The sequence below is a fragment of the Macrotis lagotis genome, chromosome 8 (assembly GCF_037893015.1).
Source record: "Macrotis lagotis isolate mMagLag1 chromosome 8, bilby.v1.9.chrom.fasta, whole genome shotgun sequence".
Taxonomy (NCBI): Eukaryota; Metazoa; Chordata; class Mammalia; order Peramelemorphia; family Peramelidae; genus Macrotis; species Macrotis lagotis.
The window spans coordinates 10,838,400-10,864,747 of record NC_133665.1 but is presented as its reverse complement, the minus strand read 5'-3'; the positions used below and the strand labels follow the sequence as shown (position 1 = coordinate 10,864,747).

At 35.0% G+C, this 26,348-nt stretch overlaps 1 long non-coding RNA gene across 1 annotated transcript in view; it reads right to left on the bottom strand.

Moving 5' to 3' along the window:
• LOC141495245 (uncharacterized) overlaps positions 1-19,646 on the bottom strand; it is a 97,285-nt gene extending 77,639 nt beyond the window's left edge. Inside the window, exon 1 of the long non-coding RNA XR_012470708.1 lies at positions 19,115-19,646. This is a non-coding gene — a long non-coding RNA (uncharacterized LOC141495245). The remainder of the gene's footprint in view (positions 1-19,114) is intronic.
• Between the last annotated feature and the right edge of the window lie 6,702 nt (positions 19,647-26,348).

The following is a 26,348-nucleotide window of genomic DNA, read 5'->3' as shown; positions in this document are numbered from 1 at the left end:
AAGAGGTTCCATAAAGCACTGGTAAGGATGTATATAGGTACATGGACTCTGCAAACTCATGGACACAGTGTCATCATTTCCATCACTTATGGGGCTGAAATGTTAGGCACAAAGAAAGCAAACATATCTGTTTGACTAAAATATAAAGTAAGTAAAAGAGTTATGGGAAATATACCTGGAAGGATAGACTTGATCGTGTTTATCCTTAATCCAGTAATTTTAAAAATCTACCCAGAGGAGTTTGCATCTTATTCTTAAGACAAAGGGGAGTCATAATAGGTTCCCAAGAAAGGGAATGATATGGTCAGACTTCTGTTACAGAGGTATTCAACCAGCAACTGGGCTAGCTAAAGTAGTGCAATCAATAGAACACTGAGCTTGGAATCAAGAAATTGATTTGAATTTATCTTCATAAGTTCAAATCTGGCCTCAAACATTTACTAGCTGTGTGACCCTGAGCAAGATACTTAGCCCTATTTTACCTCAGTTCCTCATCTTTGAAATGAGACAGAGAAGAAATGACACACCAATGCAGTATCTTTGTCAAAAAAAAAATCCCAATTGGTGTCACAGAGAATCTATCTTGACTTAAAACCACTCAACAACAGCAACATTTGGCATCTGTGTAGAGGGTCAATGGGAGAAAGGAAAGAATGGATTCATGGTAACCAGTTGGGAAGCTAATGCAAAACCTATTCCAGGGGTGATGTGTGAATAAAGAGAGGGGGACTGATAGGAAAGAGATATAATAGAAATGTAAGTAGGTAGATATATTAAATAAATAGGTAAGTGGAGAGATGGATAGATAGATGAGATAGACTTAAACTTAAAAATAATTGAATGCGATTAGTGAAAGAGAGGGAAATATCAAGGATGACTCCTAGGTTATAAATCTGGATGACTGAAATGATGGTGGAATCCTCAATAAAAATGGAAATATTTGAAGAGGGAGTAGACTGGGAGAAAAGATACAGAGGTTTCTTGTCATAAGTGCTCTTGTCAAGTCAATCTGTCTTTTCTGAGAGTAGTGTTCTAATATGTGAGAAGAAAACAGTCAATTAAAGTTCCAAGGAACACTAAGAGGCTCAACTGCATTAATCTACTCCCCCTATCCATTTTTGGGTCTCCTGACCATCTGAGAGAGACAGCAAGGAATTTGTTTAGTACAACTGTGTGTTTCTCCTATGTGCACAAGACTCAACAGTTGGAACCTATGTAATTCCAGAGCCTGGCCCTGTCACACAGCATACTGCATGTCTGAGAGATTGAAAAAGTGAAAGTAGGTATGTATGTGTGTGTACATGTGTGTCTGTGTGGGACAAAAAGAAATGGGGTCCTTTACCATAGCCTATGAAACAGTTTATTATACTGCAGCATGCTCTGACTGACACATCCCTATTATAACCATCACAGGCAAAAGAGAAGTTTGGAACCCATAAGAATAATTGTTTCTGGGCTTCTTTTTCAAATAACAATCAAAGATCATAAAGACACAGCATAAAGAAGGGATGCAGTGAAATGCAAAGTCCTGTCAACATCTTCATTTATGATCTTCCAATTATAGGAACTGGTGGTCATGCCAAGCCAGCAGCAAAGACAATGGTTGGGTCAAAGAGAAAAGAAACTGATTTATGCATCACCAGTATATCTGCAGAGACTAATGAGTAAGCTAGCAGGATTGCTGAAGAACTGTGAAATAGCATCACCACAAAGATTTCTTTTTTATTACAACAACCCTACTTTAAATGTGATTATAGGGCCTTGACTATTATGGCCTGAAACAAATTTAAAATAGATGCTTACATATCAGTACTGGAATACAAATAAATGCTGCAAATAAAGTGGAAATAATTTGGTAACAAATTTTATAACATGTGATTTCTTTCTTTTAAATTTTAAGGAGTAGCACAAGCACATTCCTGTTTCTGTAAGGTTTTAGAGTGGAACCGAATGGATGTTGCTATACTGACACCTAGTGGTAAGGTGGACAACCATGATATAATTTCAGCATCAACTTTTAAAAAAGAAAAATTCACTTCCTATTCCCATTGAAGCTGGGTGGTGGCTGTTTTTAGATGGGGCTCTCTTTTTGTGTCACTTTCGTAATGGAAACTTGTTTCTGTTCAAAAAAAGCCATGGAAAGCTGTTCAAATAAGCCCATTTTAGCTGTTTCCTGGATCCTTGTCTTTGCGGGGGCTTGTGTAAACCACCAGGATGATACAGAAAAAGGAGATCTCCTCCCTCATGTGATGCTCCAACCTGCAATAGCATTGATTCACAACTTCCTTAAATCCTCATCTTTTGGAGCAATTTATATAAATTGGTGCAATGTAATCAGCAAGTCAAGTTTTCAAAAAAATAATTTTACTTCTGATGTATATAGAGCCAGCCAAGATTGTGACTACCTACCTCAACCATAACAGGAATTAAGAACTAAAGGCTTGCCCTGCCCAACAATATCTTCCCCAAATGCTTCCTACAGTGCCTAAAATGACATCATATATTCATTTCACTGGGTTTATATCCTAAGGAGAAAGCCAAAGGATAACAGCTAAACAAGCAGACTCTAATTTAGGGAGTCTTATATTCAAACCTTACCTCTGACACACATATTAAATGGCCCTTAATAATTCACTTAATCTTTCAGCACATAAAACAAATCTATAAGATTAGAATTTGTAGGATAGATACCAATTGGTAGAGATTCCCTTTACCAATGAATTCATTTGTTGTTTTTTCAAAGTGTCCTAAAATACAAAGATGAAAGGGATTTTGGAAATAATTTCATCTACTCAATCATTTCTTATCTAAAGAAATGGAGGGTGGAGCCAAGATAGCAGGGGGTGGAACCAAAACGGTAGCAGGATTTCCCAGGAACTCTCTTTCAAAATATTTCAAAAATATTAAAATTACGACTAAATTTTTAAGTCAGAACCCACAGAAAGACCCAGTGAGGCAATTCTCCAGCCCAAAGTAACCTGGCTCTGTTCCATGGGGTTGGAGGGGGGTGTCAGCACAGCCAGTATTACCTAGAGCAAAGAAGCTCAAGCCTTCCAGGAATGGCCTGTGGGGTGCCTGGGTCACTGGTGGTGCTAGCTCATGGCAGCAGAGACAGTTTCCAGACTTCCCAGCCCAGGGAACACCAGAGACAACTTGGAAGATCAGTGGGTAAACCTCTGCCAGAGTGAGCACAGAGCCCAGGCTAGCATGGCCCTCAATGCAGCCATAGCCCTCGGCAGAGCCCAGATCCTGGGAAATAGAAGCAGACTCACAGAGCCACCCAACAGGGAGCAGCTGGGGAGCTACTCCAAGAACCCTCAGTCCATGAAAGTAAGGGGGTGGGGAGAGACTCAGGACTCTGGTATTTTGTCCATATTCAAACTCTGGTCTCAGTCTTGGGCCTCCCATTGCCATAGAGTAGGGACCTTTATCACAGCTCCAGGGCAGAGGGGAATGGTTGTGGTCATCCTCAGACTAGATCGCAGGTCAGGAGAGCAGTCAGAGTTTTTCATAAGACATTAAAGGAACTGAGGTACTTTCAGGGGTGTCCCAATAACACTCAAAAGCTTGGGAAGCACCTCAAAACCAGGGCACAAGCAGGGGAAATGAGTAAACAGAAACAAAGGAACCTGTCCATAGACAATTACTTTGGTCTCATGATGGATCAAAACACATATTCAGAAGATGACAAAGTCCAAACTTCTGTATCCAAAGTCTCCAAGAGAAACAGGAATTTATCTCAGGTTCTGGAAGAACTCAAAAAAGATTTCGAAAAACAAATAAGGGAGGTGGAGGGGGAAATGGGAAGAGAAATGAGATCAATTCAGGAAAAACAGGAAAACTAAGTCAACAGCTTAGTCAAGGAAATACCAAAAAAATGCCAAAGAAAACAACATGTTAAAAACCAGTTTAGGTCAAATGGAAAAAAGCAGTCCAAAAAGTTAATGAAGAGAAGAGTACCTTAAAAAGCAGAATTGGCAAGATGTAAAAAGAGATAAGAAAGTTCCCTAAAGAAAATAACTCTTTCAAATGTAGAATGGAATTAAAGGAAGCATATGACTCTGTGAGGGATCAAGAAACAATAAAACAATACCAAAGGAATGAAAACTAGAATAAAACATGAAATATCTCATTGGAAAAACAACTGACCTGGAGAACAGGTCCAGAAGAGGAAATTTTAAAATTATTGGGCTACCTTAAACTCATGATCAGGAAAAGAGCCCTGAATTCATTTTTTTAAAATTTCCACAGGAAAATTGCCCTGATATCCTAGAAGCAGAGGATAAAATAGAAATTGAGAGCATCTACTGATCTCCTCCTGAAGGAGATCCAAAAAAAACCCAAGGAATATTATAGCCAAAATCCAGAACTCCGAAGTCAAAGAAAAAATATTACAGGCAACTGGAAAGAAACAATTCAAATATCATGGAGCTATAATAAAGATTACACAGCCCATAGAACATCCACATTAAGGGCTTGTAAGACTTGGACTATAATATTGCAGAAGGCAAAAAGAGTTTGTAATTCAACTGAGAATGAACTACCCAGGAAAACTGAGCATCCTCTTCCAGGGAAAAAGATGGTTATTCAATGAAATAGGGGAATTTCAAATGTTCCTGTTGAAATGGCCAGAACTAAACAGAAAGTTTGATATTCAATTACAGGACTTAGAAGAAGCATAGAGAGGGTGGACAAGAAGAACAAATTTTGATGGATTTAATGATTTTGAACTGCATGTATTCCTGCATGGGAAGGTGATAGTGATAATACTCATATGAACGTTCTCATTTATTAGAGCAGTTACAAGGAGCTTATTTAGACAAAGCACAGGAGGGACATGAATATGAAGGTATCATATATTGTAAAGATGGAGTCAAAAGAGAATGTACTGGGGAAAAGGGAAAGGAGAAGTAGAATGGGCTAAGATATTTCACATAAAAGAGTCAAGAAAAAGCTTTTGCAATAGAGTGGAAGGGGGGAAGGTTAAGGGGAATGAGTGAACCAAAAAGAAGCAATTTAAATACCAAGGAACCACAGACAGTATTATAAAGGACTTAACGACTTCTGCATTAAAAGATCAGAGGACCTGGAATATGGTAATCCAGAGTGAAAAGACCTGAATTACAACCAAGAATCAACTACCCTGCAAAATTACACTTTTTTTCATGGGAAAAGATGAATTTTCTTTTTTTTTAATTTTATTTAGTTAAGGCAATGGAGTTAAGTGACTTACCCAAGGTCACATAGCTAGGCAATTATTAAGTGACTGAGGTCGGATTTGAAGTTGGGTCCTCCTTACCTCAGGGCTGTTACTCTATTCACTGCACCACCTCACTACCCCAGAAAAGATGAATTTTCTTTTTTTGTTTTTTTGTAAGGCAATGGGGTTAAGTGACTTGCCCAAGGTCACACAGCTAGGTAATTAGTAAGTGTCTAAGACTAGATTTGAACCAGGATTGGGGCTCTATCCACTGTACCACCTCACTGCCCCTGAAAAGATGAATTTTCAACAAAAATAGAGGACTTTCAAATTTTTCTAATGAAAAGACCAGAAATGAACAGAAAATTTGACCTTCAAATACAAGTATAATTCTGACTGTATTGCCCTCCTCCTCAATAAACTACATTAGTTCTCTATTACTTTTAAGATCAAATATAATTTCTGCCTAGCATTTAAAGAATTTCACAATTTGACCCTTTCCTGCTCTTGTACTCTTAATTACTCCTCTTTCCATAAGCTATGATTTATTCATATTAGTCTAATTGCTGCTCCTTGCAAGATTCATTTCCTAGTATTTTGCATTTTTACTGGATGATCTCCATATCAGAATATTTTGTTTCCTCACTTCCACATCTTGAAATCTTTGATTTCCTTTTATGGGGAATACCTTGGCCTATTAATTCCTCACCTTGCAGCTAACCCTTGCACCTTGAGAAAAATCAGTTCATGACACCTTCTACAGAAAGCTTTTTCTGATTTTCACAGTCCCTTCCCTTCTCCAAACTACATAGCATTCATTTGATATATGTAGTCTCACTCCTACCTCAGGTAACTTCAGGCAATCCCCTGAATAAAAGTTTCTGACATGACATACTACATAGGCAGAGTTTTGACTGCTGATTGGCTGAAACACTTCAAAGAGAGAGGAACAGAATTTGAAAGTGATTAGAGTATTGACTTTGAAGAGTGTTTCTAGGGAAAATTAGCACTGATACTTGTCCCTTAATACTTATCACCTAAACCCCCAGAGACTGCTAAGAATGGACTTCCTAGATGAGACTATTCTCTCTTTGGTTAAACTGCAACTCTGGAGTTGCAGAGTATTTTTGTCTTATGTATTCTATCATAACCTAATCTAATCTGTATAACTTCCTCAATTACTGTTGCTGTTTGCTTTGATAAATATACTTGCTTACTATCCATGATGGTCTTTTGTATAATTAGAATTTGATGGGAAGGGAGCTAAATTGACTATGGTTAATCTGTTATCCTGAATGCCAAAAGGGAATTGTAATTATAAATTGCAATTAACTAATACATAATAGACAGAGATAATTATAGCTCAATACTCCTCTTGAAAATAGGAAAGCAAAGAGATGCCCAGTTATGGACATTCTTCTACTTTCTACAACAGAGGAAATAGAAGTATTTCAGAAGTCATGGAGTAAGCCCATCCATATCATATCTTTCTTGTTCTCTGATGAAACTAAGTGTATACACACACACACACACACACACACACACACACATATATACATATGCATGTATGTATATTCTGAATGCAGTCACATATGCATATGTTAGAATGTAAGCTCTGTGAAGAGAACAATAAACTCACCATTACCTTACTTTATCATTTAACATAGTTTCTAGCACAAAACAGTTGCTTAATAAATATTTGTTGATTGATTTTTGCATATGATCAAGCTGAGACTCTGAGAAGATAACTTGAATAGTCAAATAACTAGAGAGGGTTAGGTAGGAGTCAGATCTTCTTGACTACTGGTCTAGCATTTATCCAGCACATCGTTTTCAGAGAGTTTTAGGAATTTTGGAAAAAGTCATTAGGTAAGTGACTACTTAATCATTCTATTCAAGATCAATTGTGTGGGTAGGTAACTGTCTCAAGTACTTCCATTTAAGATCAATTTTGTGGTTAGGTAACTGTCTCAAGTACTTTTGGGTAGATCTGATCAGACAAGAATTGGGGCATTTATTTCCAATATGCTAACAGAATTGGAATGTCATCATGTTAATTAAGTTCTCCCTCCCTTGGAGGTTAAAAATGAAAGGGAGCAAACCCAGAAGTGGAAAACCCAGGAAACCCAATTAAAATCACAAATTATACTGGTATTTGGTGAAGAAAACAGAAGGGAACAGAGAAAGGGAAATATACTCATATTTGTCTCATATCTGCAGGGGATGAGTTTTTGTTGGGTCAAATTTAAGTCCATACTAGAACCATTGCCACTTTCTGATCATTTCTAGGTCAGCCTAGTATCTTCAGTATTAATTCAGAATGACACCCCGCCTAAAAGGGAACTCAGCAGAGTTCTACCTATAATTTCCCTTCTGTGTGGTGAGGGAAGAAAATCATTTAAATGAAAGGCTTGAAATATACTCCCCAATCATGCTATCTCTGTTCCCTAGCTTCCACTATTGCTGTTATTTCAAAATGCTTTTTTTTACAGTTAAGATAACATGGTATTATAATATTTTAAAGGCAGAAGTCATTTAGTCCCTCAATTTCATAGATGAAGAAACTGAAGCCAAGGAGAAAAAATCATAAGATCATAGTTCTAGAGCTAGAAGGCACCTTAAATGACACTTTGTCCATTTTGTACAAGAAGAAATTTAGACCTATTAGGTACTTCAAAATAAATGATTTCAGAATTGGGATACAAATTCAAGTCCACTGATTCCAAGGTTAGAATTTCAAGTGGTAGAATTTGTTTTGTTTTGGTTTGGCTTGGTTTTTTTGCAAGGCAAATGGGGTTAAGTGGCTTGCCCAAGGCCACACATCTAGGTGATTATTAAGTGTCTGAGACCGGATTTGAACCCAGGTACTCCTGACTCCAGGGGCAAGTGGTAGAGTTTGAACAAGAACTCAGAGCTCCCAACCTCAAAGTCCTTTTCACTAGAGTATAACCATCTTCTGTTATTTGGGAAGAATAAAATATTGGTATATAGAGCAGCATATATTAGTTAACTAACATATCAATAAGGATTAGTTTATTTAATCAATCTATTAACATCTTGGGGTAGCAATACCATGAAATAATGAAACAGAGAATATTAACTTTGATGGGTTACAAGAGAACAAGAAAATAAGATGCTGCTTAGAGGATAAGTAGGAGGATGGGCAATAGGAATAGTAAAGAATATTGCATAGAAGTAGGAGGCATAGAAAAACACCAAGGTCAAACAAGGTTCCGGATTTTGGGCAAGGTCTTTTTGATCTTGAGAAAATGGTCAGGCAAGTTCCCCCAGAAAACTTATATGTAGCTCTTATAGTGTAATCTGAGGTAGGTTCTTTTCCTAAACTCAACTATCTATCTTCCACCCCCATGTATGCCCACAGTGTGTCCCCCTTCCACTCTATACCTAAAATGTATTCTTTCCTCCTCTGTTTATCAGAATGCTTATCTGCTTACAAACCTCAGATACTATCTGCCTCATAAAGATTTACCTGATCCTAACATTTGTTAATACTTTTTCCCTGCTCTCAAATTATATTGTCCTATGCTTAGCTGTGTACATATTGTATCTTTCCTCTAAACAATATCTGCTCCTTGAGGGAGATGACTGTTTCATTTTTACTTTGTATCTCTGTTGCTCTAGAATATCTTACATACAATAAAAGCTTAACAACTATTTACTGAACTTCATTTAAAATTGGATTGGTGTTTAACTTTATAAATATCTTCTTTTATACTTTGTAAAGTTATAGGCCAACATAAAGAACAATGATCTATTTCATTTGAAGAGTGCCAAGGCTTAGAGTTCAACTTTTTTTTTAGCATTGCTCTGATTTATGATTAAGATTCATAATGAGTTGAAGGTTCTTCTAAATACTGACAACTGAATCTTTATAGGGACAAGTAACTTGCCCTCACACCTAAGTACTAGAAATAGATGTGTTTAATCACATCAAATGGATAAAGAAGAGAATTTCTCATGCAAAGAAGCAGAAGCAGTCACCTTGTGTAAATATGGCTAAATCATTTCCCTTCTTTGGGGTTCAGTCTCTTCATCTGTAAGATTAGTGAATTGAATTAGATGATCTTTAATGCTTTTGTCCATTTTTAGAGACTTTGATTTCAGTCATTCTGAATCATTCCATACTTGTGGTAGCCATTATAGTGGATAGACTATAGGACTGGTAGTTAGGAAAATCTGGTTTTAAATCCCATCTCTCTAGATCTCAGGTGCTCCCCTCCCTTAAATCCAATTCACTTGCATGTCTTAGAATCATTTCCCTGATGTCCTGGTCTTCTTCAAGAATGAAGTAGAGACAACAGCAATAACCACAAAATCTCAGATGAGTTTGGACAAAAGACCAAGAAGTGATGATCCTCCATTGAGTATCAAATAGGATTTAATACTACTTATCTGTGATCATTGAAACAGTGTTTTGATGATGATGATGATGATAATGATTATGATGATAACAATTATATAGCACTTTATAATCTGAAGATTGTTTTATCAGCTATCTCATCTGATCTTCACAATAATCCTTAAACACTGATGATTATCTATTCCAACTCTATTATTTTACAGATAAGGAAACTGAGACTAAGATTAAGTTATTTGCCTAAGATTACCCACAATCAAGGAACAACTGATACCTAAGTTCAAATTTTTCCATAAACCACCTTCCTTCCTTAGAGAAGACTGTGATCTATCTTTTGGTATGTTAACTAGAGTAACCAATTGTTCCTTACTGATGTTGTAGCCATTATTTTGAGAGAAGAGGGGAAATGGATATTTTTTTAAGTTTTGATTTTGATCATTTTGAATTTTGGGATTGAAGGGTAGGGATTAGAATAGGGTTAATGACATATAGAATGGCATATAGGATGGAACCCTTTAGACCTTTTCAATTGTGAGATTAGTGACTTCTGCAATAGCTTTTTAACTCACCTAAAATGTATTCTTTGATGAATTTGTCTTAGACAAAAAAGTATTTTCAAAGAAAACATCCTGATATTTCTAAATTCTGCCAAGGATTCCAGTCATGTGGGTTATGACAGAGAAATTACTATGTCACAAAGTTTGGGTTGAACAAATATAATTCTATATTTATCTTTAATGAGTATTTGCTACTGAATTAGCTTTTGAGGGACAATGGAAAATAGAATAGGCTAGAGCTTAAATTAGGAATTGAACAACAAACAATTGGAGAACAATATAACAGTGTTTAAATGTTCAAATATGTGGAGGGTCGTGAAGCCTATAGATTATTAGAGGGAGGCAATAGTGTTGGGCAAAGGAGGCAGAGTAGTCTACATAGAAGATAAGAGGTCTAAGCTGGACTTTGAAACCTAGTATAGGATATAGATGGATAGGCAAAAAGGAATGGGGTCAGCTAATTAGGAAAAAAAGAACATAAAAAGTCTTAGACTAAGATAGTAAAGAATATGACATGACAATGGCAAGACTGGAGTGGACAGTACTTGTAAGCTGAAATCAGTGGTTCTCAAAGCATGGTCAGAGGATACCTGAGGGGCCAGGGGTGTCCTTGAGACTCTTTCAGGAGATCCAGAAAATTATTTTTCATAGTAATGCAAAGATGTTTTCATTTTTACTCTAGTAAATACTGAGAGATATTTTAAAAAGTTCTTTAGGACATTCTCAATAATTTTTAAGAGTAAAAATAGGGGTTCAGAGACCAAAACAGTTTGAGAACAACTGCTTCTAAGGAAAGCCATAGTAAGTTTTTAATCAGGAGATTGAAATTATTCACTTCGATTTAATTCATTATATATTAAATACTTTCTATGTGCAAGTTATAATAATATGAAAATTAGCATAAGCTAAATGAATGAAAGTTACATAAATTATGATAAAAGATAAAGGCAAGGGGAGGTTCAGTAATGGTCCAGTGAAGGATTGACATACAGAATTGTACTTTAGGAATATCAATTTGGTATATAAATTGGAGACGGTAGTGCAGTGGATACAGTTCAAAGTCAATAAGACTCATTTTTGTGAGTTCAAATCTGGCCTCATACACTTAATAACTACATGACCTTGGGCATGTTTGTCTTAGTTTCTCATTTTCCTGAATTCAAATATGACCTCAAACAACTATTAGTTGTGTGAACATGGGCAAGTCATTTAATCCTGTTTCCCTCAGTTTTCTCAATTGTAAAAATGAATTTGCAAAGGAAATGGCAAACCATTTCAGCATCTTTACCAAATGGGGTCATAAAGAGTTAGACATAGCTGAACAACAACACATTACTCTCTTTTATGCACTCTGGGTTAAGAACAAACTTTTTGGTTTGGTCATCCAGAAACTGGACATTATAAATTATAACTCTCTGTTTTTCCATACTATTCCCCATGCCTGGAATGTACTTCTATCTCACTTCTGCTTTCTTCAATCCCTTACATCTTCCAAAACCAACTCAAGTGCCACTTCCTACACAAAGCCTTTTCTAGACCCATACTTGCTAGTGTCCTCTACTTCTCTCAACTCTAAATAAACTGCTTTGAATTTACATTGTATTTATTTTTTTTATTTACCTGTCTTTGTAATTAAATACAACACTTTGTACACTTTTCCCCCCCAAGACCAATAGGATGTAAATTCCTTGCAGGCAGGAAAATGACTCTTGCTTTTCCGATGTTGCCCTTATTTACTTCTTAAGTTGCTATTAAATTACCATTACTGAGCCCATCCACTTTGATATAATAAATTGATTTATGTTATATAATAGCCTGAAAAATGTCCCCCCTTCTAATCACCATCCTCTTTGGGGGAAAAAATTACCTAGCATGGTACATTGTATAAAGTAGGCGCTTAATACTTTTTCTGAATATTGAATGAATGGGTGAAATGTTCTGTGAATCTCAAATGTGATCAATGATGATGATGTGATGAGAAGAAGATGATAGTGACAATGGTGATGGCAATGGTACTAATGAAGGCATGGTTCATAAAGAAGAGATAGAACTTCTGGGAGAAAAATCAACTAAGCTAAACTTGCAAGAGTCTTTTGACAGCTGTTTTCACTCTTCATGCTTCTTTGGAGTCATATAATCTCACAATGAATCCAGAAGAGCTCCATCAACACTCTTTCCAAGTCTGTCTCCTTTTTTCTCATAACTTAGAAACATTAAAGTACCCTGTGGAGCATCAGACAGGGCAAATAAAAGATAAGTAGATTAGGATGATAATGACCACTTAAGTGATGCCTAATTTACCAACCTTTTGATCTAGATGCATTTCTCTTTTTTTTCCCCTTTCAAATTTTATTTTTTATTCTGAACTTAACAAATTCTCAATAAAATAAACATTTCCATATACAAAGTAAGACAAGAAAAGAGAATTGGACCTGAAACTGCAAATCTCTGTTATGTCTAGCTTGCTTTTCCTTTCAAGAATGAAATCAATTCAATATGTAACTCTCAAAGCTGTCTTGCTTCTCTGTGTCTAAATGCTTTTCAGTAGAAAAAATGTCCTTGCTGAAGCAAATTCAATTTAAAGAGAGGTGGATAATGCAGCCACTATGCAGTCCTGGAGACAGTCCTTATGGAACCCTCATGGAGAAGGGTCCTAAAAATCCTTTGGAGAAAAAAAATCTAATGAAGAAGAAAAATGTTCACCTTGAGGAGCACCCTGCAAATTGCTAACTACAAGGATGATCCTCCTCTGGTCATGTGTATCTGGAGCAATGGATTGCAAAAGAGGTAGTATAATCTAGGAGGTAGGACATGATTTGGATTCAGGAAAATCTAAGTGAAATTCTATCTCAGTCACTTACTACCTATGAGCTAGTAGGCAAGTCATTTAACCTCTCTGGGCTCAGTTTCCTCCGCATAAGTAGACTGGACTCCATGGACTCTAAAATTCCTTCCAGTTCTAAATCTATGATTCTAAAATGCTCTTGGAAAAGAAGGGGATTTAGGATGGGACTGCATAAGACTATGGCTGCAGATATTATATAGTCGAAATCCATTTATTAAATAAAAGTGGTACTAAAAAATGGCATAAAAAGTAAACAGAAGCAAGCTACTTTAGCTTCTAAGTGCTTTTTGGTTCTTCAGTCATTAAGACAGGGAGATCTTAGAACAGGATGTCCATGGATTTTTTGCTCAAATAGGTCTGTCTTTTCTGTAAGGAATACATGGATGCATATCAATATATTTCCACACATGTGTATGTGTATATATATATATGTATATATATATACATATATATATACACATATATATATTATGATATTTTTTGGACTAGATCTGCTATTTAATTGCTATAGGGAGTTCTCAATTAGGAATCCCACTACTAAAGTAGAACGAAATATTTAAATCCAAATTTAATCTTAGAGAAGTTATTCTGACACTGAGCTCACCATGATATGCCCAGGGTTGAATAGTCACTATGTGTCAGAGGCAGGACTTGTATTCAAATCTTCCTGAATCAGAGATAAGGTCTCTATCCACTACACATTATGCTGCCCTTTGTGTATAACATACACTTACCAATTTTACCCTAAGTCTCTTAAAGTATTTTTAAAAATTTATCTTTGGCTTGAGCTGATGAATATAATTTTTTACATCCACCAAGGAGTGACTTTAGTGACCAAGGAAAGGATAAGGATGGGGAAGGGAGCTGAATGTGAAAGAGTTAGACATGCCAATCAATAAGATCAAGATCACCTGTGTAAAAGATAAATAATTTGAATATATCATAGTTTGTCATCTGCTGGTCTAAAGGATCTGACTACTGAGGTTACTTTCTCATTACAAAGTAGCCACAAGAAGTTCCAGGAATACTCTGAGACATAGTTGTAAATCATGATAAGTAACTCAGGAATGGAAGCTTCACTTAGTTGAACCAACTAAGGTGGCTTTGGTGCTGTTCCTTGTTGAATATACTTCTGCTATAACTCAGTAAATCTATTTTTGCTAAAAGTTGAAGGACATACATATGCCTTGTTTTGTTGTAATACCTAACCCAACCACCAGGAGATTGACCTGAGTCAGAAACACATCCAAAAAAAATTTTTTTTGCATTGTAATCTAAAATATTAGCCAGCCTCTGAGCCTTGGGCTATCATCACATTTCATCATATATATTTTCCAACTCTTTACTATTATATAATAAGGCATTATTCCCATTTTCTAGGTGAAGAAAGTGAAACCAGAGAGATTAAATGGTATAGTCAATATTCAATAGTCATTTATAATTACATTGAGTACAATAAGTGTTTAGAGAGTCACTTTCATATGTTCAGACCACCAAAAGCTATACAGTATATCTGGGATCACAGAAATGAGTCAAACATCTGGTTTAATTTCTAATACTAGTGTCTGAAGTGGTTTTCTCATGAAATGGGGTCAGCCGTACAGAGTCAAAAATCTCCTAATTAAGGCTTTCCTAAGCACAGAAGATCCCATTTAAAGGGAATGTGGAAATGTCTGTAGTGGAAACCCCACTGATTTTTACCCCTCTGGTTCACATATAAACAGTAACTGTTGATTTAACAAATTGTTTATAATGAGCCCATTCAAACTTAATCACATTGTACTGCAACACAAAGTCCACAGAACCCAGAGGAATCCAAAGCCTTTCTGATGTACAATTTGTGAGCTATTTATTATATACAAGTTATTTAGCACTGTCTCTATTTTGTTTGCTCAACAAAACATGACCTAAAGAGAAGTGGTCAATATTTTATTAATTTTATTGACCCTGGGTGATGTTTTGCAGAGAGAGAAATTTGCTGTAGTTGTAACTACAGAAAAGAACAATTAATTGTAAATGGAGCATTCAAAGATAACACTTCAGTGGAAGCAAGGTGAGTTGGATTATCTAGATACAGTAACAGATCCTAATTATGTAGAGTAACCTCTCAAGGTCTCAATTTCTCTTTTTGTAAAAAAGAGGGAGTGCTAGATCTACAACCCCTGTGAACATGAAATTGATTGTTTCAACTATGGGGATGTAGGAGAGAGAAAGAGACAATTGGTTTTCATTGAATTAATGGATTAAAAACCATTTATTAAGATCTCACATGGGTCAAGCATTGTACTGGCTCTATAAATACAAATACAAAGAGAGTCATTATACTCATGGAACTTGTATCATAATGGGAGAGTATACACATGGGGATGTCGTGACCAGAAAGGAGTAATTTGATCCAGAAAATTACAGAGATAATAAATAGGGTAATAGGGGAGTAGATTAACATACTCCAGCAGCAGAGAAAGAGGTGATTTGATCCTGATTTCAGAACTTAGAAGACAGGGAAAGAAGAACAGTATGTACCAATGGGTAAGATGGCTGGGTGAAAATATGTTAAGAAAGTATTAAGTGAAATAAAGAGATCTACAATTCAGGATATGGGAGGGTGGGCAGGAGGACAATAATAAAATAAACCCCAGAAAAAAAAAGGATTAAAATATCCAGGGTATGTATCTAACCCAAGAGGCAGAGCAGCAGGTGAGATGATGTTTGGACAAAATGGACTGAAGTAAAATATGGTGTGAAGAAGTTATTCCTCCCAATTTCTCTCTAATTGTAACTAGTCTACTTCTGAAACTCATATATAACATTCAACCACCACCATTTCTTAAGAACTGGAATCAATAAGACTTGAATTTAAGCCCTACCCATACTGGACAATGTCACTTAACCTCTGCCTCAGGAAACTCTTTAAATCTATAAGTTGTAAAATCAGTTCAGATCCACATTGGTGAAGTTCTCTCAGTGAAAGTTCCTTATATAAATTAAATCTAGTCAAAAATGAAAACAAACAAGCCAACCACAATACCATGTCTAGCCCTAGGAATACAAATACAAAAACAAAATAGTTCTGATCTTCAAGGATTTTGTTGTTCTGTCATTTTTTTCAGTCATATCCAACTCTATGACCTCATTTGGGTTGTTTTTTTTTAGCAAAGATCCTGAATAGTTTGTCATTTCTTTCTCCATTTCATTTTACAGATGTGGAAACTGAGGCACACTGTGTTAAGTGATTTGTCCAAAGTCACACATTTTGTAAATATCTAAGGCCAGAGTTGAACTCAAGATAAATCTTCCTGACTCCAGATTTAGCACTCTATCCATTGGACCATCTCCTTCTCAAGGAGTTTACATCTCATCAGTCCTAATTCTACTTTCTTTTAAGATTAGCTCAAGCTCTTCTCCTTCCATTAACTTTCCGTAACCTCTTTGGCTTGCAGAAATTGTTTTCACAAAATCGTCTACTCTACCTCCTTCATTTACAGATGAAGTAGCTGATGTCCAATAAGATTTAGTCACTTAATCAAAATTGCAAAGTCAGGATTTGAACCTAAGTTCTATAATTCCAGATCAATCACTCTTTCTCACATTATCTCTTTAAAATTATAATTCTGTGTGTCATTATATCACTCTTTAGGCAATTAATCATGGATTTAAAGTACAGTCACACACCCTTAGATTTTGAAAGAACCCCATATGCCATTTAGTATAAGACCTGTCCAAGGCATTAATCTCATCTATAATGTCCCTGACAAATGGTTATTCAACTATCACCACCAATAAAAGGAAACTTAGTATATCCATAAGCAGATCATTTCATTTCTGGATGGCTCTGATTGTTAGAAGCTATTTCCTTATACTGAATAGAAATAATCCAACAGTTCTTATAGTCTTAGGAAAGGGCTTGTGGCTCTCAAAATTAATTTAACTATGGTGACATAGTGTATGTCAGAGTCAGAACTTGACCTTAAGTCTTCATGATTCCAAAATCATCAATCTACTATGCTAGATTCCTCCTTTATGTACTACCTCTTTAACTCTGTACTCCAAAGATTGCAAGTTGAGTCTATAAGGACATGACACAAGAATACTATTCAAGAGAATCCAATGAATCTGCATGACTAAAACTACAAATTACAAATGACATGCTTACATTTAATGTTAATTTAATAAGCTTTTATTAAGATAGCAGTTTAAACAGTGACTTCAAAACATTCCTTCCATAATAATAAAATATTCTCTCTCACAAATGCAGACATCAGTATGAGGATGTGGACACAAATATAAAGTACATTGGTAATGAGACTCACATTAAGGAACAATTGTGGAGCAAAGTAACTAATGCCTCTAGTTCTGCAGAACCCCAATAATATTTCTCTTTTTGTGGTGTTCTCAGATTGCTCCCACTTTGGTAAGTCATTCAATTGTATACCCTGGGTCTGCTCCAATCTGCAGCTCAATTCTCAATTGATAGGGACAGTTCTCTCTTGAATTCATTGCCTGTTCTTTTCTCTGTGGACAACAATCTTAATCCTTGAAGCTATGATAACAAACTGACTCTAAGAGTCTAAGTCTATCTGTAGAGTGTGACTCTGTTCATTGTTGAATGGGGAATGAGATAAGATAAAGACCCCTCCAAGCACTGCTATTTGGCAGAAGTGCAGGAATCACACTAAAAAAATTTCTCCCAGATGGCTAATAAGCTATGTTTTTAGGGTCATTGAGGCATGGCCAATCTTCACCAAATGCATGATCAGCCCATCCCTTTCCAATTTTTTTATTTTTTTTTTGTTTCTGTTTTTGTTTTTTGCTAGGCAGTGGAGTTAAGTGGCTTGCCCAAGGCCACACAGCTAGGTAATTATTAAGTGTCTGAGGCTGGATTTGAACTCAGGTACTCCTGACTCCAGGGCCGGTGCTCTATCCACTGTGCCACCTAGCCAGCCCTCAAAGAGGTTTTTTTTTTTTGTCACTTTGTAAAGGGAAGACAGAGTCTAGACAGGTCTTTGTATTTCTGTAATATATCAATACCTCCTTAGCTCTGCTATCTGCCTCTTACTTTCTAGTGATTAAACCAACTAGTTGTTATGGAAGAAGTAATTAGAGCAATTAAAAAGCATCCAATGGAGAAAACCCTGGGGGGGGAATCATCATAAACTTTGGTACACTGTGAGACAGTAAGTGGAAAAATGAATGGCAATGTCTGTTAGAGTTCAGAGGGTACAAATTCAAAGAACTAGGAAGGCATAATTAAAATAAAGGTCATCCCAGCAAACTGAGAAAAAGATAGGTAGGAGACATTAAGTCAGATAAAAATTACAAAGGAAATAGTGCTACATATTAGCAAGATGACAGTTCATCTGGCTAAGATAATGCTCTTTTATACCAGTTAATAACAGCCTCCCTCTTTGCTCTGCTTCATCAGCATTACAGTGAGGCAATAGGTTGAACCACATCATCTCTAGATCTATCTCAGCTTTAACCTTCTCAAATCATTTTCATTGACAGGAATAGTCATATAACATTTATTATGTATCTTTCATATTCATGGCTCAGTTATGCCATCACAGGTATTAAAATATTGAGTTCCTACCCTGAAAGCTTTTATAGTCTTAGAGGGACAAAAAAGACCAGGCATCTAAAATTAATTCATATAAAATGGCTGTGTGTAAGCATAATAATAGTGACTGACATTTAAATTCTATAAAATACTATACAAACATTATCTTATTTGATCCTCAAAATATATCTGTGAGATATGGTATAATAAAGTAATAAAGGAACCAGGTCTAATAGTGGTTAATGTTTCAAGATCACAAAGCTAGGAAAATCTGAGGTGGAATCAAAGACCATTTCTTCCAGATTTGATACATTTTACTACTCATGTATTCACTGCTCAGAAAAATCTAGCAATAAGCATTTATAAATACTTATTTTGTTCCAAGTACTGTGGTAGGTGCTGAGGATACCATATATCCTGGGAAAAGCTTAGTAGATAGAATCTTACATGTGAAGTCAGAAAGACCTGAGTTCACTTCTGGTCTCATACTTGCTAGCTGTTGTGATCTAGGACAGTTCACTTAACCACTCAACTTTAGTTTCCTTAACTGTAAAATGCAAATAATAGTGGTACTTACCTTCCAGGGAGATAATATTTATAGGGGTGCTATTTTCTTCTCTTCCTCCCTCCTCACCTCCTTTTCTCCCTTCCTTTGCAGAGCAAAGAGGGTAACTATTATAAACTTGTATAAAGGAACATTGTCTCAGCAGAAATGCTCCATGAGATGATTTGTTCTTCCTTTCTACTCAGAAGTGATTTGTGGGCAGGAAAGGGTTAAGGAAAGTAGGATGTGTTATTTTTTCCAGATAAAAGTTGTATTGAAATTTATCTGTGTTTGGTCCAGAAAGACATCCTGGAGGAGATAGACTTTAAGATACATTTCTGCATGTGGTAGGATCATACAACAATAAAGGAGGAGAATGTTATTCTAGATAGAACACTGTGAAATGGGGCAGTTGTAAGAGAAGTATAGATAAAAATGGTGAAGTTAGGCCACTTGTTTCCATTTTTGTCCTCAAGCAGAAGGATATTTAGGCATCTCAAACTCAACATGTCCAAAATAGAACTCATTATCTCTCCTTCCAAATCCTCCCTTATGTGGAATTGCACTATTACTATTTAGGACATCACAATTTTTCTGGCTACTAAGGTTCTAAACTTTGGTAAGATTCTCAATTCCTTCCTCTCACTCATTCCACATATCCTATCAATTGCCAAAACTTTCCCTTTCTGTCTATGCAATAACTTTCTCATGAGTTCCCTACTCTCCAACCACACAGCTACCACTCTGATTCAGACTCTGATCATCACTTCCCTGAACAATTAAAAAAAAAAGACTCCTATTTTACCTCTACACCTCCACAAGCCTCTTTCAACTCCAACCTATCCTCCACACAATTGCAACAAGCCTGATTTTCTTGTATGCAGGTCTGATCATTTCACATCCCCCCATCTACTTTGGTAGATAATTCCAGTTACTCCCTGTTGAATCTAGAATCAAATTTAAACCATTTGGTTTCACAATGAAATTTCTTTACAGCCTAACCCCTTTCTGTCTTTTGACTCTTCTTGTATATAACTCTTCTTGTGTCCTAAAATTCAACCCCTACTGAACCCCTACACAACTTGCTGTTCTGTACACAGACCACTCCAATTTCTCACTCTGGGTCTTCCTATTGTCTATGCCCCCCTGAATATCTGCCTTCTGGAATCCCTACTCCAATACTCAGTTTAAACACAGCATTTATCAGGAATGAAGCCATTCTTTATTCCCAGTTACTAGAACACTTTTCCCCAAGTATATTTATCTGTATTTTGATTATGTGATATATGTGTGTATGTATGTATATATGTATATATATATATGAATATATAAATTGCTTCTCCCATTAGAATTAAGTTCCTTGAGGGAAGGAATTATTTCACTTTTGTCTTTATATTCCCATAACTTTGAAACAATGACTAGCACATGGTAGGCACTTAATAAATATTTGCTAGTTTAATTGATAATTGATATCCATTGCAACTGAATGAGGTACACTGATACTCTAAAAAGACACACTGATACTCTGCTTTGCTCTGGGCAGAGGTATTACAGCTGAGACCAGGTACATTCTAATACCTGCTACTTTGTTCATTATTATACCTGTCCATCTCCATGCTAGCCCTTTGTGGTTTTGCTATCATGGATGAATTGCTTGGGTAGTCTCTAAAAAGACAGTCTGATTACTTATTCCTTTCTGATTCTCTCTCTGTTTGAACCATACCTTCCTTGACTCAGATGTATTCTCCCCTTCTATTCTTATTACTTGCCCTTAATCACCAGCACCAATTGGTCCTATATCTACAGCAAATAGGAAGCAGATGTTATCAGCATTTCACTTCCTCAAAATTTCCATCAATGTGCCAGAAGCTATCATCTTCACCTTTTAATTCTTTGGCTAAATAACCTTGAATACTGAAATCAGTCCCTTTTCTGGACCAAACTAAAGCTAAGACCTCCTGAGACTTGTTTTCTATAATGATACTGTGGGAACATGAGACTACCATAGGTAGCAAAGTTATTTGAAGGAAAAAAGTTCAATTCCCTAGGGTTAAAATAATAACCTGAGACTGTGGAGGGTGGAGGCATAGATTAGAATTGGCAGCCTGAAGTTGTCATTACACTGTAAGTACAATGCCCCATTCTGTGAAAATTCTAGTAAGCCCTGGAACTGCTTCCTGTGTGTGAGTTAGATGATAGTTCTATGTGACTCATAACTACTAATTATATTTGTACTAGTATGGTTCACAATAGATTTGCAAAAAGCAATAGGTGGGAATTGAACTGAACAGTCAAGGGTGATCAAGTTGCATGAGAGAATCAGCTGGAAGGAATTATATAGGTCATTCTAATACAAATCCCTCATTTACAGAAAAAGACTAAAGTCTAGAGAGTCAAAATTACTTCATATTTATAGCCATTTAGAACAGAATAAAGAGCAAGTTGTTACCTTTATTTGGAATAAGATCATTTCCTTCTCTTCACTTATCTAACTTCTACAGTCTGCCTCATCCATGAAGAATTCTGTTAATTTTCTAGTCTCCACTGACTTTCCATGCCTCTGAATTCTTTCAACACTTATGAAAGTGTGAAGAAGGAGTGTGAAGAGACAGGTTTCTTTATCTTGATAGCAGTAATAAAGGAATGGTTTCACTATCTATGCTCTGTCCTCTCCAGTATGGTACTGGAGATTCAGGGTCATTTTTGTGACTGTAAACTATTGTAACAATACCTTGGGGTTCACTCATTCAATTCACTACACTACAAACTAATTATTAGGTCCCCGATGCTAATTAGGTCCCAGAGGAGTAATTATTCCTAAGGTTCTAGATCAGGAGCAAGGAACATCCACAAAATCATTGGTTTGTTACTGCCACAGCAACTGCAGGCAATACTTGAAATTCAATAACTCTAGGAGCTTTTTAGGGGTGAATTAATTAAATGTTTTACAAAATACACCAGGTGAATGATGTCTTAAATACCCAAATGGTCTTCAGTAGAAGCTTCTAGAGGTAATCCTATAGGTGGCCAAATCCTTTTTAAAAAATAAATGGGTATTGATATCTTTTGTTTTCATATCATCCAAATTGCTCCCAGTGTCCTCTCCATTTTTCCTCTCAGAGATCTATTTCATATAACAAATTATATTTTTGAAAGAAAAGGAGAAAGAAAAAATCAATAAAACTGAATAGTATATTTTAAAAGTGAAGACATATGCAGAATTGTACCTCCAAATCCTGCAAAAAAAAAAAAAAACAGGGAGAGGTTTCTCGTATTTCTTTTTCAGGAACGTATGATTTTTTGGTAATTTTGCAACACTTAATTTTTCTTGCTTTATGACTTTTGTTCTTTGCTATTAATTGTTGTAGTCATTGGGTATATTTGGTTTCTTAGTTCTACCTACTTCTTTTTGTGTCAATTCATGTAAGTCTTTCTAGGTTTCTTTATATTTGTTTTATTTTCTCATTTTCGTATAGCATAGACATGTCTTATTGCATTTAAGTACCATAATTTGCTCCCAAAATGATGGCTATCTACTTTATTTCCAATTCTTTGCTACCACAGAAAGTGCTTATATTAGTATTTTGAGTAATATAAAGCATTTCTCCTTATCAGTGACCTCCTTGGCATCATCTTGACATAAAAGAGCACAAACATTTTAGTCATTATATTTCAATAATTTTGAATTGATTTCCAAAACGTTTGTACTGATTCACACCTCCACCATAAATGTACTAACATGACTATTTTCCCAAAACTGTTAACAATCTTGACAATTTTATTGTTTATAATCTTAATCAGTTTGAGGGCGGGGAGAGTTGAAACATATAAGGGTGTTTTTGATTTGCTTTTCTCTTATTATTTATTACTTGGAACACTACTTATATGATTGCTCATAGTTTGAAATTCTTCTTTTGGGAACTGTTTATTAATATACTTTTATCATTTATCCATTGGGAATGACTTTGGTCGCACATACATAAGAGATGTTAATCAGTTTATTTTGATACAAAATCCTTACTAGTGAAATTTTACATTAATTTTTTTAATTTACCATTTCCATTCTCAAACAAAATGCATGAATTTTGTTTGCTCATAAGTTTCCCAATTTCATGGTTTTAAAAATATTTTTATAATTGCCTCTATTTTTGTTTGACTGTGAAAGGCATGTGATCTGCTTCTTTTCTATTCTTTTTCTATTATATTTAATACTGTGATCATATATCCACCTAGAATATATTGTGGAATATGACATAAAATATTGACTTAAGCCTAATTTCTGGACTGCTATCCAGTTATCTGATTACTTTTGATCACATAAGGAGTGCTTTCCTTGGTAATTTATGTTTTTGAATTCATTAAACACTGAGTTATTGAATCCTGTTATTTTTTTGTTCTTCTTTGTCCAGTCTGTTCTATAGAGATACTATTCTGTTTGCAACCAATATCAAATTCTCTTGATAATTATTACTTTATAATACTGTATAGAATAAGTTCTGGAAGTGCTATTACTCCTTTCATTCCTATCTTTTTTCATTATTTCTTTTGATATTTTGATATCATTTCTAGATTTCTTCTAATTGACTTTTATTATTTTGTCATGTTCTGCAAAGTATTCCTTTGATAGTTTAAGTAGTTTAGTATTAAAACTATAAATGAATCAGTAATAATCACTTTTATTATGGCAACAAAGTAGTTCAATAGATACTCTTTGACACGTAATTGGGAAGATCTTGGTTTAAATTCACCCTGAGACATGTACTATCTGTGTGACACTGGGCAAATCACCTAACTGCCCTCAGTCTCAATTTCCTCATCTATATAATGGATATAATTCTTCCAACAACCTATCTCCAAAGTTGTTATAAAGATCAAATGAGATAAAATTTGTCAAGCATTTTGCAAACATTGAAAACACTACAAAAATTCTAGCTATTATTATCATTATCAACATAATTAATAATGTTATTGTTAAAATTGTTCTTTATTTCTTTAAGAAACATTTGGTAAATCTGTTAGATAAATATTTTGCATTCTGTGGTAAATAGATTTCCAAATGTCTTATGCATTTTATAGTTATTTTGAATGGAATTTACCTTTTTTAGAAGTGACTCTTGAATTTTGTGATTTATTATATGGAAATACTATTTTTTTGAGGGTTCATTTTGCAGTCTACAACTTTACTGAAGCAATTCTTTGCCTTAATTAGTATCTTTATTAATTCCTGAGAATTTTCTATGTAAGCCATCATGAAACAACAAATAAATATACTTTTATTTCTTCTTAGAACAAGATTTTTTTTTCCTTTGGTAGATCCTCTCCCTCTAAATCTGAAATTGAATTATTTAAGATCTTAGTTTGAACTTCTGATAATTTGGGTACTTTATATTTTATGGTAATCTTCCATTTCTAATGCTCTCAGTTTTGTTAGCATATAATTCACAAAGTACATTCTGATAACTATTTCTTCTGATTTAGTTGTGATATCACCTTGCTTATTTGCTAATTTGGTATAGCATGAAAACTATATATTTTTACCATATGGTAACAAAATGGTACAATGGATAATCCTAGACATGTTAATTTGTTTTTATGCCCTCTCCTTTTCTCCCAAGATAGCTAAAAGTTTTAAAATCTGTTAGTCTTTTCAAAAACTAACATTTCATTTATTATTTCTATATATTCTTTTTGGTTTCCAGTTTATCTATTTCTTCTTTAATTTTCAGTATCTCAGGGGCAGCTAGATGGTACAGTGGACAGAGCATTGGCCCTGGAGTCAAAAGGACCTGAGTTCAAATATAGTCTCAGATACTTAATAATTACCTAGTTGTGTGACCTTGAGCAAGTCACTTAACCCCATTGCCTTACAAAAATAAAATAAAATTTTCAATATCTCCCCTTTTGTTTATGATCGACTTTCTAACTTTTAAATGCATATTCAATTCATGAATACTTTCCTTTTCTTTTTTTAAAAAAATGTTTTAGGAAAATAATTTTCAGCCAAAAATTTTTCTAGATGCATTTCAGAAGTTTTGGTATGTGTTGTTCATCAATATAATTTTCTTTTACACATGCCCCTTGTCCCAAGGTCTTTTGGCATGAAGTGTTTAATGGTAAAAATGAATGCCCTGATCTCTCAGAACTCTTCAATATTTAAATAAAAATAAAAATTTTGATAAATAAAAAGAAAGATCAAAGATAAAATTTTGTGCTTCTGGCTTCCATCCACATCAGTAGTTAAAGGAAAAGATTCTTTGAAAATATGAGTGGAACTGCTCATTTCTAGCATGATCTTATTCTTAGCTTGCAAAACTAAAGACTTCAGGAAATTGCCCATTGGGTGAGATCAAGGATTCACTCTGTAGTTTGAGTTGAGTTACATCATCACTAATGAGAAGGCTCCTTCATTCTACATTGTCTAGGGAATATATTGCCCCAAGAATAGCATCTCTGATTTCTATTGTATTATAGATTTTGATAAATAGGTTTCATTGATATTTGCTATGGGTATTCATTAAGGAACTGATATCTGAAGAGAAAGAAGTCAGTCCTTAAATATAAAGCTTGAGGGATCCTTTCCCCACCCCCAAAAATGACATATTGGTTAAAGTTAGATTGGATTGATCATATCCTCTAGATTTAAGGAGTTAATAGATAAAATCCCAACCTGGTACTCTGCTCTCTGAAGAAAGCAGAGTAGCCTCCAAACTTAATTTCTGATTTACCCTTCTTGCAGGAATTCAAATTTCCTTTGGAGAAAGTGATGGAAAAGATACTAGAAATATCTATCCTGTCTCCCTTCAAGACACACAATGACACCTCTATACTATATGTAGAGGGCTACTTCTCTCCACACATAGGTCTTACTAATATGTGGGATTTATTCCTTACATATATTAATGGTTTCTACTATTTGTTCTTTGACGACTCATTAGTTAGAATTTCATTGTTATATCTCCATTTTGGGTCTGTCTTATATTTGTCTTATATTCCTGAACCAATGAGTGCTTTTATTGTATTTTTCCCTGAAAGGGATATGTTTAATTTCAATCTTTTTTCACAACTATTTGTAATATCTTGATGCCCTAATGTACAGTCAATTTTTGTAAGAGTTCTATGTGGTACTGAGAAATATATATATATATATATATATATATATATATATATATATATATATACACCCTTATTTCTCCATTAATTTGCTCAATTCTGTTTTCCCTTTTATCTTTCTGTTAGATCTATACAAAAATAACAGTGGGACATCAAA